Source organism: Eschrichtius robustus, chromosome 18, assembly GCF_028021215.1.
Source record: "Eschrichtius robustus isolate mEscRob2 chromosome 18, mEscRob2.pri, whole genome shotgun sequence".
Taxonomy (NCBI): Eukaryota; Metazoa; Chordata; class Mammalia; order Artiodactyla; family Eschrichtiidae; genus Eschrichtius; species Eschrichtius robustus.
This window is the reverse complement of record NC_090841.1, coordinates 28,330,630-28,349,336: the sequence shown is the minus strand read 5'-3', so window position 1 is coordinate 28,349,336 and position 18,707 is coordinate 28,330,630. Positions and strand designations below refer to the sequence as shown.

Here is an 18,707-nt window from a genome sequence, read left to right as displayed (position 1 = left end):
AAGGATAAGTTGTCACATCTGTCCCTTTCTATAACCAAAAAAAGAGGCTCCATGTCTAGTTGGCATCTTTGGATTTTGGAGGCAACATATCCCTCACTTGGGTGTGTTACAGTGGGCCATTTACCCAGTGACCTGAGGAATGCTAGTTTTGATTGGGGCCCAGAACAAGAGAAGACTGTACAACAGGTCCAGGCTGTCAAGCCAGGTGCTCTGCCACGTGGGCCATAAGATACAGGAGATACCGAAATTCAAATTACTAACATGTTTATAAGGAAATGCTCATTCTCACTAAGGATTAAATAGTGTAAATAGAAAAGGAATAAGTTAAGAATTTATGAACACCAGATTGGCAAAAGATAGAAAGTCAGATAACATCAAGTTTTGATAAATATATGGAGAAAAATGCATAGTGTGCAGTAAAGAGTGTAACTTAGATGATTAGCCATCATAGAGAGAATTTTGAAAGTAATTATTAAAATTAAGTATACCTAGAACCTCTAACACCCCTATCACTAGTATCAGTCTGAAAAAATATATATTTGCACATTTATTGCATCATTTTTTTCTGGTAGAGGGAGTTGGAGACAACCTAAGTTCTCATCACTAGAGAACTAAAGCAAATGTGAAATATGCAGTGTTAAGAACACGAACTCAATGCACTCTCAGAAGTACCAACAGATCTTATAGAGTATACTGCTGAGAGTAATAGATAAGAAAAATAATGAGCTCTCAAGCAGGACATCATTTCTGTAAATCAAAAATACATACAGAGACAAAGGAACATATTATATTTTAGAATAATGTATGTATCTAAAGGTATATATCAAACACATTCAAAAGGGTGTTTGTGTGAGGGAGAGGAATAGGAATACGATTGGGGAATATGGATGAGAAGGAAATAAGAAAAATTAAAATAAAACTAGTAATAATTAATAACTGATAGTAGTGTGCAACAATGAAGAATTGACCAACTTAAATGTCTAATAGTCATTTAAATGAGAGAGAGAGAAAGCAAGAGATACAAACTACTGTTAGGAATTTTAAAATTAATAGTATATTTATATGTTTAGCAATGTATATTAACATTTTAAATGCATACCATTTACTCAACAACATATTTACAGCTATTTATTATAAGAGAATTAGGCTGTGGCCAAAGTTGTGTTATACGACGTTTATCCAGAAAAGTGAAAAGATAGGAAACCTAAAACATACACTAATATGGGATTAGTTAATTATAGGAGTGGTTAAATAAAATATAAAAGACTTATTGAAAGCAAAGCTTACAGATTGTGGAGGTACTGAGCAAAATAAACATGGATTTTATTTTTATGTTAAAAAACTGATTACAAACTAGAATATACAGAATATATACAAATGTATGTATTATACATAAGAAGTGACCTAATATGTAGAAGCAAATTCTGATAGTTGTTTTATCTTAATTATGAAAACTAAACAAACATGCATTAATGACTCAATAAAAAAGACAATTATTCAATTAAAATAATACAACTCTGATATATATCTTTCATCAAAAACTAGTAATCATTTAAGATATAAGTAGCTACGATATCTATACTTTTATAACAATTATTGAACTTTATTACTTCCATATTATTATTATTATTACTGTGAACTTCAGACATGTAACTTTTCAGTGGCTTATTAAATACTTACCGCATTGTTATGTAATGTTGATACAAGGTAAAAAAGGCATTTCTACCTTAGAGAAACCCATGGTAGAGACATGTATTTGTAAATAGATAAATTAGTACTAAAAGACAAAGACTCAACAAAGAAACATGGTCTAAGTGTTTCTGAATCCTGGAGATGTATTACTGTGTCCTATGTGTCCTTACTTATGAGGCAAAATAATATGGAACTAGAATAATCTGTGAGAATAATCTGAGAATGATGCTTGCTTTGGCAGCACATATACTAAAATTAGAATCATACAGAGAAGATTAGCCTGGATCCTGTGCAAGGATTCTTGAAGTGTTCCATATTAAAAAAATAATAATAATCTGAGAATGATTAAGGCGGAATCTGAGATAAACCAACCTGGTTGTGCAATTGACTGGCCTCTTTAGGAACGGTCTTCCTTCCAGATCATGGTGTCCAAAGATATCATTTGCTATACCTTAAACGTAATAAAAGCAGTCACCTGTTGGAAAGTTTTTGTAAGTGTATTTAGGTAGAAGTGACACCCAACCAGTTTCTAAAGCTCTTTGGAAAATCCCATGCCCTTGAGTGAGAGAGATCGAAAAGGCAAAGCTGGGTGTAAGGACCCAGCATGACTGAGCTACATGGTACAAGTTAGAATTCAAGAAATCCCTCCACAATGGGGAAGAAGCACACAGAGGTGCTGAGTTTAACAGACTGAGGTTGTAAGGCCCACTCACTGTAGCCACAGCTGGTGTTAATGTTGGCTTCAGTATGAAGAGTAAAGCTGCCAATTAAGATGTTATTAACACAAACCAAAGAGCATCAATAAATATTTCTGAGAAAGGTGTTTAGTGAATGCTCTACTATATTTCACATTTCAAAAAAGTTCAAACCATAGTAGAACCAATGAACAATGCAATCGAAGAACATAAAGTTAACATAGTCTTTCATTTTTTCAACAGATTGACAGTATATAAGAATCATTTATCAAAGAGACTCCTCTGAAGGGAACATGTAAAAGAGTGATTTTTTGGAAACAAAATAAAACTTGTTTTTGTATTTTCTCAGAATAAAAGCCTGGCAGTTCATTTGGGCTATTTTTTTTTTTTTTTTATGACTATTTGCAAGTGGAGACAATATTTTGTTTTTGTGGACTATCTCATTTTTAGCTAACAGACGTGTTAATAGAGTACTGCAAAACTGAGGTCCGTACATCTAACTATCCTCAAATACATTTCTAGCCATAATCCTTCAAAACTCCTTATAAAACTCACCTCCTTCATTGAATCTCACTTCATTTGATAGTCAGTGAAGTGGGTATTATCAAATTAAAATATATCAGCATGCTTATAAATGTTAATTTGTTCTAATATGTGGTCTTCAGTAGGATTTCTAAGACTTTCATTTGATTAGCTTTTTAAATAAAATCTTTCAGCGCCTTAAGATTATTTTTATGGCTTATAATGTACATAACACACCCTCAAAATATATTGATTCTTGTAATAATATAAGATCCATGTACTTCATTTATGCCAGCTTACAGATCACCCTCAAGTGCTTTGATTTTACAGTTTTTCCCTGGCAGTTAATTTAAAGTTAGAACATTGGTCTTCCAAATCTGATGTTTGTGTGATTGGTGTATTGTAATGAAATTTTATTGACCTTTATCTTGTTTTTGTGCTCACTGGCTCATCAGATGCTGTGCTGTCAAAAAAAGAGCATTAACAACTTCTCTACCACTCTGTCTACAGTGTATCTTTTGCAAGAATATTGCTGATCAGTTCATGAATAGTTCTTAGCTTGGTTACAGCCTTCGACTCACTATAACCTTTATAGCCTTCAGGGAGCTATTTGTCTTCGCATTTCCTAATCTTGTGATTTATATACTAGTAAGCCCAAGGGCTACTTCTCATCCCTAAGGTGGCTACACACACTCTATCTTTATTTTGTTGCCAAATCTGCCTTTTCCCTCTTTTAAAGTAACCATTACTTTCTATATTCTTTGAGGACACTTTTTTTTCAAGACCGGCCCAATTTTTCTTGCTGGCTCTAAAGAAAACCTATTACTAAGCTACTATTAAGTCCTGTTAGTATATATTCTGATCACTATGAAGAAGTAGCCAGGGGATGGCACTTTTATTTTTAAATATTTTTACAAATATTCTGGACTACTGAGAATCTCAGCCTTTAGTTTCTACCTGTTAATTTCTACTTCATTCAAGAAAATGTACATTTAAGAAAATTTAGCATAAAAATATTACTCTTGCTTTCTGGATTTAAATTTAAATCCAGTGTTTACATTTTTAAGCCTCACCTTGAACTAAGGTTTTGTTATCTACTGTTCTTATTCATCACCTTTATCTATGAATGTCCTTCTACTCAACAATTGCATGACCTCCCCAAAACAAACATCATTTCAGAACAGTGAAGATCTTCTAGGCTCAAATGGGTAACTTAGATTTATACACACATAGACACCCATTGCCACAAGAATGTATATTTGTGTGTATGTACTCACATGTGTATATATACATGCATGTATATGCATGCATATATAATTAAATATTTATTTTCTTTATTATCTACAATGTTTATGAATATATGTGCATACACATATACGTTTAATGCATGTGTATATTCATAAGTGTGTATCATGTATGTATGTGCCATTTCCTCTCCTATGTGACCATTCATACCATAACACCATACTAATTTTTCATTAATGTTCTTTGCTGAGAATGTCGTGTATTTTTTTTTCAGCTTTATTGAACTATAATTGACAAAATAAATACTACATATATTTACAGTGCACAATGTGATGTTTGATATATATATACATTGCAAAATGACTAATACAATAAAATTAATTAACATATCCATCAACTCAAGTAGGTATCATTTGTGTGTGTGTGTGTGTTGATAACATTTAAGATTTACTATCTTAGCAACTTTCAAGTACAGTATTAATACAGTATTATTAACTATAGTCATCATACTGTACATTAGATCTCCAGAATTTATTCATCTTGCATAACAGAAATGATATCTTTTAAAACTTCTAAATCTTTATCATTGAAGTAATCAGGAGAAAACTTCCACAATTTTCCACTTAACTTCATGTGTTTGTGTCCATATACTATACCTTCTCCTACTTATATGGATTAAGCTGCCCATGCTCCTAGCTAAGGACAACTTCTGCAGTTCACATTGGACCAATCTTTTCTGATCTACTCAAGGATAATATTCCAGCAAGTTTACCCTTTCTCGAATTCATCAAATTATCCCTTTCTCCTGAACCATTTATGTAAACTTGCAAACATCCTGTATTTCAAAAAACTAAAAGAAACAGCAAACTAATAAACCTTTTGACCATGCTTTCCTCTCAGTTGAGATCTCATTTCTCTTATTTTCTTTACAGAAAGTCTTCTGTTCTTTTCATTCCATCTTGAACCCCCCACTCCAATAAGATGTTTGTTCCCGCTGCTCCAGTGAAACCCTTGACTAGGGCTACTGGACTATAGAACTGCTAAATCTAATGGTCATTTCTCAGTGTTCTTTCTACTTGAAGAGTTGATGACTCCCTTGACCTTTAAACGCCTTTTCTCTTGGCTTCCAAAATATCATAGGCTTTTGGGGATTTTGTTTTGGCTTGGTTTTGTTTTCTCTTTTTCTTCTTCTGGTTTTACTTCTCTTTCTTAATCTCATTTTTTGATTCTTCCTCATTTCCCAATTCCCTACAGTTGTATGTTTTAGTATTAGTATTAATAAAGTCTATCTATTGGTATTAATTGAGTGTTAATAGAAGAGTCCTTAGAACTCTTCTCTTTTCTATCATCATATACTCCCTTTACATCCTAAAGCTTCCTAAGTTCATATTTCGATCTCAGACCTACAGTAGTCTACTTCACAGGGATATCTAAATGGTATCCAAGACATTAAACATCTCAAACTGAGCTCCTTATATCTTCACTCAAGCCTGCTCTTCCTAAGTCAATATTCCCCTTTTTAGTAAAGAAAAACTTGAGGCCTTCCAGTTTTGTAGTCATCTGACTCCTGTCTTCTGCTCACTCTTAACATTTGGTTTATTAGCAAATCCTTGTGCCTCCTCTTTCCCTGTTTTGCTAACCCTTAGTGCTTCCTACCTGCCTAGCATGGTTCTAAATGCTCTTCAGAGATTACCTCTCAATTAGTTACTATTATTATTATTCCTGTTTTTACAAAAGGGAGAAGTGTTAAACAAAAAAATAGACCACTGTCTTTTATATTTTAAGTAACTAACTGGATTTCAAATCTGTGCAAATGAACTCTAGAAGCTGGTCATCCGACCGCTGTGCTACGCCACCAGAGTTAATCAGATTTTACTATTTCTCATTGCTTCTACTACTTCAAACTGGATGTAGGGGTCTAAGCCATCATTGTTTCTCTTGTAAATTGTGCAAAACCTCCTGCCTTGGCTTGCCTGCTTTTACTATTTTCCCCATCTATCTGCCAGAGTGATCCTTTTAAAATATAATTCAGATCATGTCACTGCTGTGCTTAAAAGTTTCCAATGGCTCCCATCACACTCAGACAAAAAACCCATGAGTCTCTGTATAGTCTATGCCCTGTTCTCTCTCTGACTTCACCACTATCCTTCCCAATCACTTCTCTACGGACCACTGGTCTCCTAATGCTTTCCCAAAGACACCTGCAATGTATACACAGATTGCCTCCTTCCTCAGAGTCTTGGCATAAGTTCTCCCTACTTTCTGGAATAAACTTTTCCCAGTCAGCCTCATGTGTTGTTCTCTCTCCTCCTTCAGCCCTTATCTGACTTTTACTTATATATTGAGGCTTCTCTTGGTATCAAATGTTTCACCCTTTCCCCTTCCTAGTCTACTTCCCTGCCTTACTATTTTTTTCTTAGTGTTTATCATGAGCCAACATTTAATATATTTTGCATGTATTGTTAGTCTTTTTGTCTCCCTGGCTAGAATGGAAATCTATTTGTCTCCCTGGCAGGGCTTTTTGTATTTTTTGGTTTACTATAGTGTCTCCAGGACCCAAAATATTGCTTGGAAAGTTTTTTATGCATAATAAATATTTGTTGAATAAAAATTAACAAGCATTTATTCCATCATCTTGGCTCAAAATTTCAAGATTATGATTATTATTTTCCCAAAGAGACCTATTAATTCTCAGGTTATGATGTCTAGAAATGCTATGAGATTCCTTCTTACAATTCTGGTATTGGTCAGTATGTTTCTGATTAAATTTGAGACTCCTACTATACTTTTATTTTTATTTCTTCTCATTTTGTACATGTTTTATAGGGCCATCATCACTATCATTTTGAAAGAAAGATGCATTTTGTTATAATTCCCTTCCAAAATCTCTGTTTATGAATCATTAACAAATTAAACAAAACATTTCTATTGTAAATCAAAGCCAATATCTGGTTCTTATTTCAAATTTCCAGCTTCATCTCTCACTAGCTTTCTCCTTAAACCATACATTATTATCAAAGAAACCACCATTTGTTTCTCATACATAACATTCATTTAAATATATTTTCCTTAGTCTTCTCTAAAACAAGATTTGATTGATTTCATTACATCTACCTCCAGTATAGTTTCTTCCTATCAGTTCCTTTTCCTTCTTCTTATCTCTCCTTTAATGAATCCTTATTTGAAATCCAAAAATTGAAATCTCTTTCATATACACTTGTAGCATTATATCTTCACACTCGTAACTAGCTACTGTGTTGTAAGTTTTAAAATCTGTCCCTTTCATGAAACTGTATGCTCTGTGAGAGCAAGGACTGTGTCTTAACTACCACTGCTACTCTGAGACACAGCACATAGTGTGTGTGTGTATATATATATATATATATATATATATATATATATATATATATATACACACATATACACACACACATACATATGTATATATAACTTTTATATATATTTATTGAACAGTTGGAAGATTGTATGAATGTACCTCTATTTTGTTGGCCAACAGAAATCCTATTAATTCCTTTAATGAATATTTCCCATCTTTCTAATATTGCAAGAGTTAAACCCAAAGGAAACCTACTTTATAAAATAAATTTGAATAACATTTATTTTTAACAAATTATTTATTCACAATAAAGAAAAATGAAGTCACAGACATGTTAAATGCTTATATCATTAATCAAAATTGAGTATTATTCAAATATAACATTTTTACTAATTTTCTGAAACCAAAATAGATAAGATATATTCACCTGTTATTAAAGTTTCAGTTACTGAAGTGTAAAATTTTAATGAAAAGTCTTCCTAGGAAACTTTATATAAAAAATTAGTTATACTGAATGGAAAATGTGTGAAACATATTTAAAGTGTTAAGTAGTTAAAGCCAGTCTATTGTCAATAACATGCTTTTTTACAAAACTTCAAAATACATTATACAATTGAAAAAGTTTCAATTTTTATGTTTTAGGAATTCTTTCTAAATTGTTTATCATGCTTTTAACATAAAATTATTTTATAAACCTCATTAAATTTAAATCTTTACTTATTTGTGTTCTCTATACTCTAAATTTTAGCAGAAGTATCCATCCTGCAAACAATGCCATCATTTTTAGAAAACATCTAATAAAACCTTCCACACAATTCAATTATTCATCTCCATTGGTCATGCCATCAACAGTTTGTAGGTACAAACTTTTTTACCTTCCATCCTTTCTTTCTTCCTTCCAACCTACTAGGGTCATGGATCTGAGGTAGAATTAAGGATCCAAATTGTGCAAAACTAATGTGGTCACTATCACTTATCAAGTTCCAGTTTAGTAGAGAATACGTATGTGTTGTTTCAAAACTTTCTAGGGAGCTTCCTTTGTGTAATTTGAAACTGGCTTCCCTACAAGGAGGACAGGAAGAGACTGAAGAAAGAGGAAAACCATTCCAGATTGGTAGGTGGCAAGTTTCATAAGCAATGAGGCTTGTCTTGGGCAGCAGCAGGATGAGTAGATTTCCACACACAACTACCAGATCGTTGAATGAAATTTTGCCATTTGCAGTAACATGAATGGACTTGGGGGGTATTATGCTAAGTGAAATAAGTCAGAGAAAGGCAAATACTATATATATCACATATGTGGAATCTAAAAAATACAACAAACTAGTGAATATAAGGAAAAAGAAGTAAACTCACACATATAGAGAACAAACTAGTGGTTATCAGTGGGGAAAATGAAGCAGGGATGGGTACTATAGGGGTAGGGGATTAAGAGGTACAAACTGTTATATATAAAGGATATATTGTACAACATGGGGAGTATAGCCAATATTTTATAATAACTATACATGGAGTATAACCTTTAAAAACTGTGAATCACTGTATTGTACACCTGTAACTTATATAATATTGTACATCAACTATACTTCAATTAAAAAGTTTCCATAGAGGTCTTAACCCGTTTGGTCACATATTCAGTCTTGATGATCACAACAACACCTTACTCTCTCAAGGCTGTATCCTTGGAACAGCTCCCATTGTGGGAATTGTAAGCAGAATGTATGTTCCAAGGACAGGTGAGGGAGTGAGGAGCCTCTGATTGCCTGGGTCCAGCTTGTGGGTCAACCAGTGGTCATGTCCTCTTGATTAACTCCTCCAACCATATGTTAATCAAATCATTACAGAAAATTTTGAAATTATAACTATGCTAAATATTATGAGTAAGGAGGTTCATGGATCAATCAGAGAACATAATAGAGGAATTTGACCTAGATAGAAGATTTGAGAATATTTTCCTGGGAAAATGAAAGCAGAGCTGAGATGTGAAGAAAGATTAGGGGTTAACAGAGGAAATGCAGAGGGAAGAGCACTCCATGAGCAGAAATAAAAGGTGAAAAAGTTGTGTGGTAGGAGAGCCTGTAATGCTTCATGGAGTTGAAAACAGTCAGGATGACTGAGCCAAAGATAATAAGGAGAGTGTGGTATAGAATAAAGGAGGACAGAAAGACAGAGTCAGCCCATGTGTGAGAATATCTAGTGCATATTTAGTATACCTAATCCTCAAATAAATGAAGAGGAGTTGAATGACTTTAAGCAAGAGAGTGAAGGGTAAGTGTTCTGTTACCAGACCATAGAATGACTTTGTGTAAATCAGCAAAAGGGTTTGTTTCTTCATGACAATTTATTGCCATCTGCTAGGAAATTGCCAAATACCTATTTTAACTAATAAGATTATGGAGTGAAGAATGCCCCCTAAAGATGTTCAAAACACCACCTGCACTGCTTTAATCAGAAGTTGTGCATGACTGGAGAAGACCTTGTAAAAACAGCGTTATACTAAAGTGTGAAGGTAGCTGAACCTAGAGCAGAGGCAAAGAGTGCATAAACAACAATTTGCATGAGCAAAATTAACTGAAATTTGGATTTAATATTAGGGATGAAAATGGATTTAACATATAATTAGAAGATAAAACTAACAGAACAATGTTATATATCAGATATGGGGAAGAGAAGGAAAGTCATTTGACACGTTGGTTTCTGGCTCATATAAAAGCAAGTACCATTCACTGTGACAACAAACAATAGAAGAGAATTGGTTCTGGAGAAAAAAGAGGGGAGACCATTATTTCAGTTCTTCACCTGTTAGTTTGGAGATATTTCGAAGCATTCAAGTGGTGACATCACGAGAACAGTGGATATAAATCTGAAGCTCAGTGGATAAGTCTTAGCTGAAGATAAAATTGTAATCTTTGACTTATATGTGGAAACTATAGTTGTGTGCTTGGAAGAGACTGCCTTGGGAGAGAGTCAGGGTAGGTGAGAGTCAGAGTAGGTTAGAGTTAAGGGTATAGCACCTGGGGTTATGGAGAGAACAATTATTCTTTGAATGTGACGGTGATTAACCATAATGAAAGTGGAAGTGTCACCAAAATCAAGGAAAAAATGAGTTTAAAGAAGGAAGGAGTCATCAATTGTATCAAATTCTACTGAGACAGAACATAACATAGAAAGTTTAGAAAAGCTTTCTTTGGTTAACTTTTTCAAGTACTGTTTTAATTAAAGTGATGAAAATGAATTGATCTAGTTTGGAGTTGCCTACAGATTGTGTACGTAAGAAATGGAGGCAGCAATTAAATATTGGGTTAGCCAAAACTTCATTCTGTAACAGCCTATGGAAAAGCCTAAACGAACTTTTTGGCCAACTCAATACTATTTTTGAGAAATATGGTTGAAAAGACCTAAAGATAAATCAGGGAGGTATAACAAAGAATCTAACAATAATTAGTACTTTTTTTACTTCATTAGCTTATTTTTGCTGTTGTTCCTATTTAATGTAAGATTCTCCAGCATATTTTAAAAAATATTTTTCAAAACTGTTTTTAACCTTATTGAGTCTTGTATTAAATATTTCATATATTGGATTATACTCTACTTATTTTAGGAGGGCAGATATACTAAAGCTATCAAAATCAGAAGGAAATATTAAACAAGTAGCATTACATCTTGACTTTGAAAAATTGTTAGAATGTTAGGAGCTAAAGGAGGAAAGAGAGCTAAATGACAAAGTTTTCCATAGAATATTTGGAGAATCATGAGATGGCTGCTCTAGTAGCAGTTTCTTTTCCTGTAGTCATGAGATATAAGATTGGGAAAATAAAATAAACTTTACTAGTTCAAAGTTTTAAATGCCAAGCCAAAGCTCTATGGAAGAATAGGGAGAAGAATGAGGCTAGAACATGAAAGATGGGGGTAGAAGAGATTCCTGTAGTTCACACAGCTGTCAGAATCATCATAATGAAACATCACAATTTTGGTGTAATTCTCATTGATGCAAACATATTTAGAAGCTGCCAGATCTCTGTTCACCTGACGGTGTCACTGCTCTTGTAAAGGTCAATAAATACTTTCGTGAAGATCTTGCTGCTTCTCCTCACCCTTCTCCTGTGCTTGGGGTACAGCCAAAATTATTCAAACAGCTCTTGAAAATTTAAACCCATACAGGTATTATCTTAGGCTGAAGCATGTTCTACTTGGAAATTTATAGTGACTCCTCCACGTTAATCTACACATTTAAATTTAAAAATAAAATTTTAAAAGTATTAGTTTTCTTTAAATGTTTTAAAGCATTATATGCTTATTATAGAAAATATTCTAAACAGTATTTTAAAGTATCAATATTTAAACCTATATTTCTACCATCCAAGTTAATCATAGTTGAAAACATATGATAGTATCTACTTCTGGGCAATTATATTTATAATGTTTAGATAACAATAAGTTTTTAAATTTGCATCCTAAATTTTTTATAAACATAATATGAAATACATATTTTTATTTCACCAGTTATTATCTTCCCTCCTCTCCTAATAAAAGCATGTTGATATTTTGGTGCATTATAATAGAATTTTCTGAGAAAATATTAAACAGCATAAAACATAATAGTTAAGAACATGAGTCTTGGTATTAAAAAAAATTTTTTTAATTTTTGTTTCTACACTTGTTATGTTCCTTTTTACTAAGTAGTCTAAGAAATGTTTCTTTAACTCTCAGTGACTCCCTTTCAAAATAGTAATAGTTCAGATATGAAGACAGCTTGGTTATGTGTTACATATTAGAAAGCATCGTCCATTATCCTTTTGTTAATGATGTAATGTCATTATCTTTAATTTTTGCCAATTTTGTATAAAAGATACAGCTCATTTTAATTTTAATGTATTGCTTACTAGTTAAATATGGAATTTTCAATCTAGACATTTGACATTTAAATCTAATATTCTGAGTTGGTTTCTCATGTCATTGGTCCATTTTTATTTTGAAGAGTCTTCTTTAATTTTTAAAAAATCATATCTTTTGAAAATTAGCCCTTTATCTGTCATATGTTTTTCTTTATTAAGTGCATTATTTGCACAATATTATAATAATACTTTGACTTATAGATGCCTCAAGTGATAGAAATATATATGCATATAGTTCGTGCATGTGTGTATATACATTCTTTTTTGAGCATAGAAATTCCTTCCCACTAACAAATAATATTAATAATCTTATTTGATTTCTTTAGTTATTTATTGATTTATTTTTTCATATTTAACTCTCAGATATATTCAGAAATTCTTTTAGCATTTGGTTAAGTAGGTATCCACCTTAGTTTACATTTGGCTGAGCTAGGGAATTTTCATTGAAAATTTTCCAGAGACTTAAACGTTTCCTTTAACCATTAAATACTTAAACGTAATGTGGTCTATTTCTTCTTCTTATTTTTTCCCATGTGGATTACACTTTAATTATTATGTCTTTATACTATATCTTAGTCTCTGGCAAGCCTCTTGATAATACTCTCTTTTTGTTTGAGTGTTGGATGTATATTCTTGTCCATTTATTCTTCCACATTAACCTTAAAATCATTGGTCAAGTTTGGGGTGAAAATATCCCAGGGTGAGCTTGAATTGATTTTGTTTTAATCTATTAAATAAGTTAGGGAGAATTGAACTCTTTATAAAAATGTGTTTTCTCAGTTAATGACATACTGACCCTTCATTTATTCATCTTTAATTATTTTTCTAGATAAAATTATGTAATTTTCTTAGAAAAGATATGCAACATTTCTTGGTAGGTTTATATCTATTTTTTGTATTAAAATACTAGTTTGAGAAGACTTATATTCCCTTATGTTTTCTAGCTGATTAATCTTGTGTACTGGATGGAAGTAAGGAGTACAGTTATCCATCTCTAGACTCTCTGGGCTCAGATCTTGATTATTTTGCTTTTCAGGTAGGGAAAATTACCTAATCTCTGAGTATAAATTAGTTCCTCTATAAAATTAAGATAATATTTCAATAATAATAATAATCTCATTGAGTTGTGGTATGGATTAGATGAGTTTTTATGAGGCAAAGAGCTTGGCAAGGTCCCTATCTTCTGTGATGCACTCAATAAAACTTGGAAAATATGTAGGGAAAACTTTTTATTATATGTGTATTTTCTTACTGAACTGCTTAAAGTTCTTATAAAACTTTTTATTCAATTTTTTTTAATAAATATTTCTGTCATTTATATGTAATAATTTTCTCATTTCTATTTTCAACCCTTATACCTTTTATTTCTGATTTCTATGCTGGACTATTTATATCTAGAGGTTACATAATTTGCAACACAGTAGGTTTAATAGTGGATTTTTGGTTGGAGTCCTGGAAAGGGTAAAAAAGCACACTAAATTTGAGTAATTAAAAAAATAATACAGAGACTATTTAAAAATATATGGGTGAGGGTTAAGAAAGCAACGTGATAAAGTGAAGTTCTAGGCCTCATAAGAAAGGGGTGCTAATACTGCCTTTATGCTACAGAGACAAGGGAGAAAGCAGTTATCAGGACTGGAGACAGAGTGTATTAAGAAATGCAGTCAGTGTGGAGTAGCCATAATGGAGCAAACCAAGGGAATATACTCACCAACTTAACTCTCCTTCCTCCTCTATAATGTCTGCAGGTATTCAACTTTGGATAAACCTAAAAGGAAGCCTTGGGATAAAGGAACCCTTAATGTTGTTTATTTGGGTTGACCTTGCAGGACACAGAAGATGGTGTATATGAGGAGGATAGTGAAAGATATCCAGTTGAGGGGTAGTGTTGTCACATCCTGACATGGCTTGGTGTGTTTCTATTTCTTCATAGTTAAATATGAGTTCTACGATAGTTCTAACTAAAATAAAATTTCTCTTTCACAAAGTAATTTATTACCCTATTACTAATTAACTATTTTTTTAATATATCAAGAAGAGATGTTATTTTTCCAATTTTGTTTACATTTACTCATTTGTTTACATGTTTTCTGAGGCCCAGTTATAAGCCAAGTTCTCAGCAGGTGCCCAATTTGCATTAGAAGTTAATTCAGAGTTAGTTCCTGCCTTTATGAAAATTACTGAATTTCAGTGAGACTGACAAAACTAGGTAAGAAATCAAATCTATAAGTAAATGATTCCAAAATGTAAATTATTGCAAAGAAAACAAATAATATGTTGCAATACATAATGATTTGGTGGAATGTAGAAGAGAGTAAGGGGGCTTACACTTTAACACGATGTTCATGGAAGTCATTATGAAAGAGCACATTTAAGCTGAGACATACAATATGATTCCACAATGACAAAAACAGCCAGGACAAGAAATGAGGAAAAGCATTTGAGAAATATTATGCCAAAGATTTAAGGGCACAATCTGGGAAGGGAAAGGTGAGTGAAGCTGGGGTCTAATGCTCCAGGCAAAGAGAAGAGGAACTGAGTATGACCAAGCAAGTGCACAGCCCATAGTTTATAATAAAATTAGACTTTAAGCCATGGAAAGACATTGGACCCTTATTTCTCTGACACTCCACTTTCAGTCACTTAAAGAATCAAATTAGGTTTATCTTCAAAATATATCCAGTACGCACCACATCCAATGACTTCTACTGCTACCATCTTGTTTCCAGACATCGTGACCTTAACAGCTTCCCCCTCCCCAAAACCCTTGTATTCACTATCCTCCGCACAGTAGTCAGGGGCATATTCCTAAGAGTAGGAGTGATTCAAGCTGTACCAGTCTCCCCACTGTTCCCTTTTAAAACCCTGCAGATAAACAAGGGTGGTGTTCAGTTTACTTTCTCTTGCACTCCAATAAAGTTGGGATTTAGGTCATTTCATAAAATTAACTGGAACACTTTTTAAATTTTTTCAGTGCTCTTGAACTGTCTACATGGGTATATTGTAAAAGTTACAGCTAACTAAAAAAGTAAGCCAAAAAGTTGAAAGTTTATATGATCTAAATGTATTAAACTATTTTGAATTTTCTCTGGGCTATTGATCTCTTCAGCTATACTTATTATTTGATAACTTTGGGTGATTTATAATTAATCGTGCAATCATTGAATTCTAGTTTTGTTGCAATGCAGTTTAAGGAATGTGGCCTTTAAATGTTGTTTTCACATTAATTTGGAATATGATCGCAGAATTACTTTTAAATTTTATTGTAAAAAATTGTGTCCTTTATTTATATGCCAAACATTGTATAAATCATTTCATATAACTATGTCATTTTACATATCTATATGTTAATTTATATATCTATAACATCAAAAAGTCTAATGAATTATATTACCCTAAGATATATACTTATGCATTTTAGAGTACATTTTCTTTAAAAGACAGAGTGATTTATTAAAGTCTTCCTAAATAGTTGTTTATGTTGATCTTTATTGAACTCATTACAGGCATACAATGGAGATATTGTGGATGTGGTTCCAGACCACAGTAATAAAGCAAATATCTCAATAAAGCAAGTCACAAGGATTTTTTTGGTTTCCCAGTACATATAAAAGTTATGTTTATACCATACTATGTATTGCACACACATAGCCTGTGTGCAATAGCCTTATGTCTAACAATGTACCTACATTAATTAAAAATAATTAATATCTTAAAAATGCTAACCATCATCTGAACTTTCAGTGACTCACAGTAGTAACATCAAAGATCACTGATCACAGATCACCATAACAGATATAATAGTGAAAATGTTTGAAATATTGAGAGAATTAATAAAATGTGACACAGAGTCATGAAGTGAGCAAATGCTGTTGGAAAACAGTGCTGACAGACTTGCTCAATGCAGGGTTGCCATGAACCTTCAATTTGTAAAAAACACAATGTCTGCGAAGCACAATAAAGCCAAGTGCAACAAAACAAGATATGCCTGTACATACTTTGTCTTATTTAATTCCATGCTTTGTTAGTTGAGGCCAAGAGCTTCATACTGTTATATAACCACTGGGACTATAAACTAAGCCTTTCATCTCATGGAATTTTTAAAAACATATTTTCTTTAGGTATCTTGAAACATCACAACAGGTTCTGTGTGTTCTGAGCCTATCTCTGAGGGACTTCTCATTTTTTTATCATAGAATATAATTTCAATTGTATAAACTGATTAAATTTGTTGTGTGAATATCATTCTTTCCTGGTTTCCATCATTGCTGTAGCCTTCATCTCTTTGTTGTACTGAAGTTCATATTTAATGAGAGTTTCTGACTATGGTGTTGAAAAGGAGTTTGTGGATGTACTTTTGTTATATTTCCTACTTTTCTTCTGATCCATGCAATCTCATTTTTTATAGTCATAATTTTGATTCAATAACATAATATCAAGTGTTTCTAAATGAACCTAAATTATGAATAAGAAAATCAGAGAAGAATAAAGAAAAGACCTATCAGTGGTAATCAGCCTTCTTTACAGCACCATTCATTGTTTGCCATTGTTCTCTCTCTCTGTTGGCCCTTATCAAAAAGCATATCTTATCAGGTAAAATTTAAAAAAAAATGATTTCGTGGCCAGTCAAATCGATTTATTATTCATCTTTTTTTTTTTTTTTAATTTTTATACTTTATTTATTTTATTTTTTTTTTTGGCTGTGTTGGGTCTTCGTTTCTGTGCGTGGGCTTTCTCTAGTTGCGGCGAGTGGGGGCCACTCTTCATCGCGGTGAACCGGCCTCTCACTGTCGCTACCTCTCTTGTTGCGGAGCGCAGGCTCACTTCTTGTGTCTCACGGGCCTAGTTGCTCCGCGGCATGTGAGATCTTCCCAGACCAGGGCTTGAACCCGTGTCCCCTGCATTGGCAGGCAGATTCTCAACCACTGCGCCACCAGGGAAGCCCCCTATTTTTCATCTTTAACTTAATAAAATACCACTCTAAATAAAACTCTAGTATTCTGAAAATGTGGTTTGGTCCTTTTTTCCCCACTTTCATCATAGCAATTACATCAACATAAACAAAAATTAGATGGTTCAACATGCAGTATATAGATTACTGACTTTCATTAAAGTCAGTTTATGACCATCTTGAGCAAGACCTCTTCTCTGCAAACTATTGTGAGACACAATGTGAAATTTAGCATTTTTTTGGTCTTATTTCAATTGTACTGCATATCCCCTTAGATAATTCTATCTGTTTTACTCATATAAATCAAGATAATTCTGTGATACAGGTTTTATATTATACTTTCTTATGTGCTTATTACTTGGAGGCCAATGCTTCTGAAGCTTTTTTTTAACTGCAATGTAAACTGACAGATTGCCCTGAGGAGTTCTTTCTTTGAGGAAAAATGACTAGAGGCTGTATTTTATTTTTTTAACCTCAGTTCCACATTTGTAAATTGATTAAACTGAAATGCATATATCTTATAACTAGAAAGGAAAAACGGATTCCTTATGGACTTGCCAGAGTAGTTTTGGGCTTTTACTTGTTGAGTTTCAGTTAATATCTAAATAATAATTGGTGTATCAATTAAGATATCTTAAAAACAAAATAAAATAAATTATAGTCCAATCCCAAAAGCAGGCAACAGCCTTTAGGGAGGTTAATCAATATATATGTTTTAGGACCCCTCACTTTTTTTCTTCAAACCTAAAACAGGAATATTAACATTTTTGTTCACTAAGGACTTCCTCTGCATTTGAACTATCATTCTACAATGTGGTGTGCAAACTGAAAATAAATATTTATTTAAGGATTTTTTGGTGCCCTGCACATGGTTTATACTCCCAATCTATATAATTAGTTATTATTACTCAAGCATATTTCACAAAATGCAAGCAAGCAAATACAAAGAAAAATGAGTAAGTTAGATCATATTTTCTCTAGGAAATATAAGATATATACAAATAATCAAGGAAACATAAGTAAAAATCAACATGCAATTGAGAGAATAGAAGAGACAAGCAGAAGTAATTTAAAATTATTTAAATTAATAAAAATTGTAGGGCAAAATTTTTATCTCTGGCACAAGAGTGGATCAGAAGGCACATTTTCAGCCACTAATAGAGGTTTGAGTTTACTTTGCTGCAAATGTTGGTATACGGAGTTGGAGGCATAACAGAAAGAAAATGAAAAAAGAATAGGAATCTGAAGCGCAGAGAGAAATACTCTATGAAAAGCTGTTATAACCTACCAAGGCACACATTCAAAAATTTACATTCACACGAGTTAATCAGTAGTATGAGAAGAGTGGTGTGAAAAATCAGCCTAAGCAC

At 32.7% G+C, this 18,707-nt stretch overlaps 2 pseudogenes; one reads left to right on the top strand and one right to left on the bottom strand.

Moving 5' to 3' along the window:
• Positions 1–15,119, bottom strand: part of LOC137751847 (breakpoint cluster region protein pseudogene) — a 58,789-nt pseudogene extending 43,670 nt beyond the window's left edge.
• Positions 1,922–2,013, top strand: LOC137752309 (U6 spliceosomal RNA; annotated as a pseudogene).
• Positions 15,120–18,707: the final 3,588 nt, after the last annotated feature.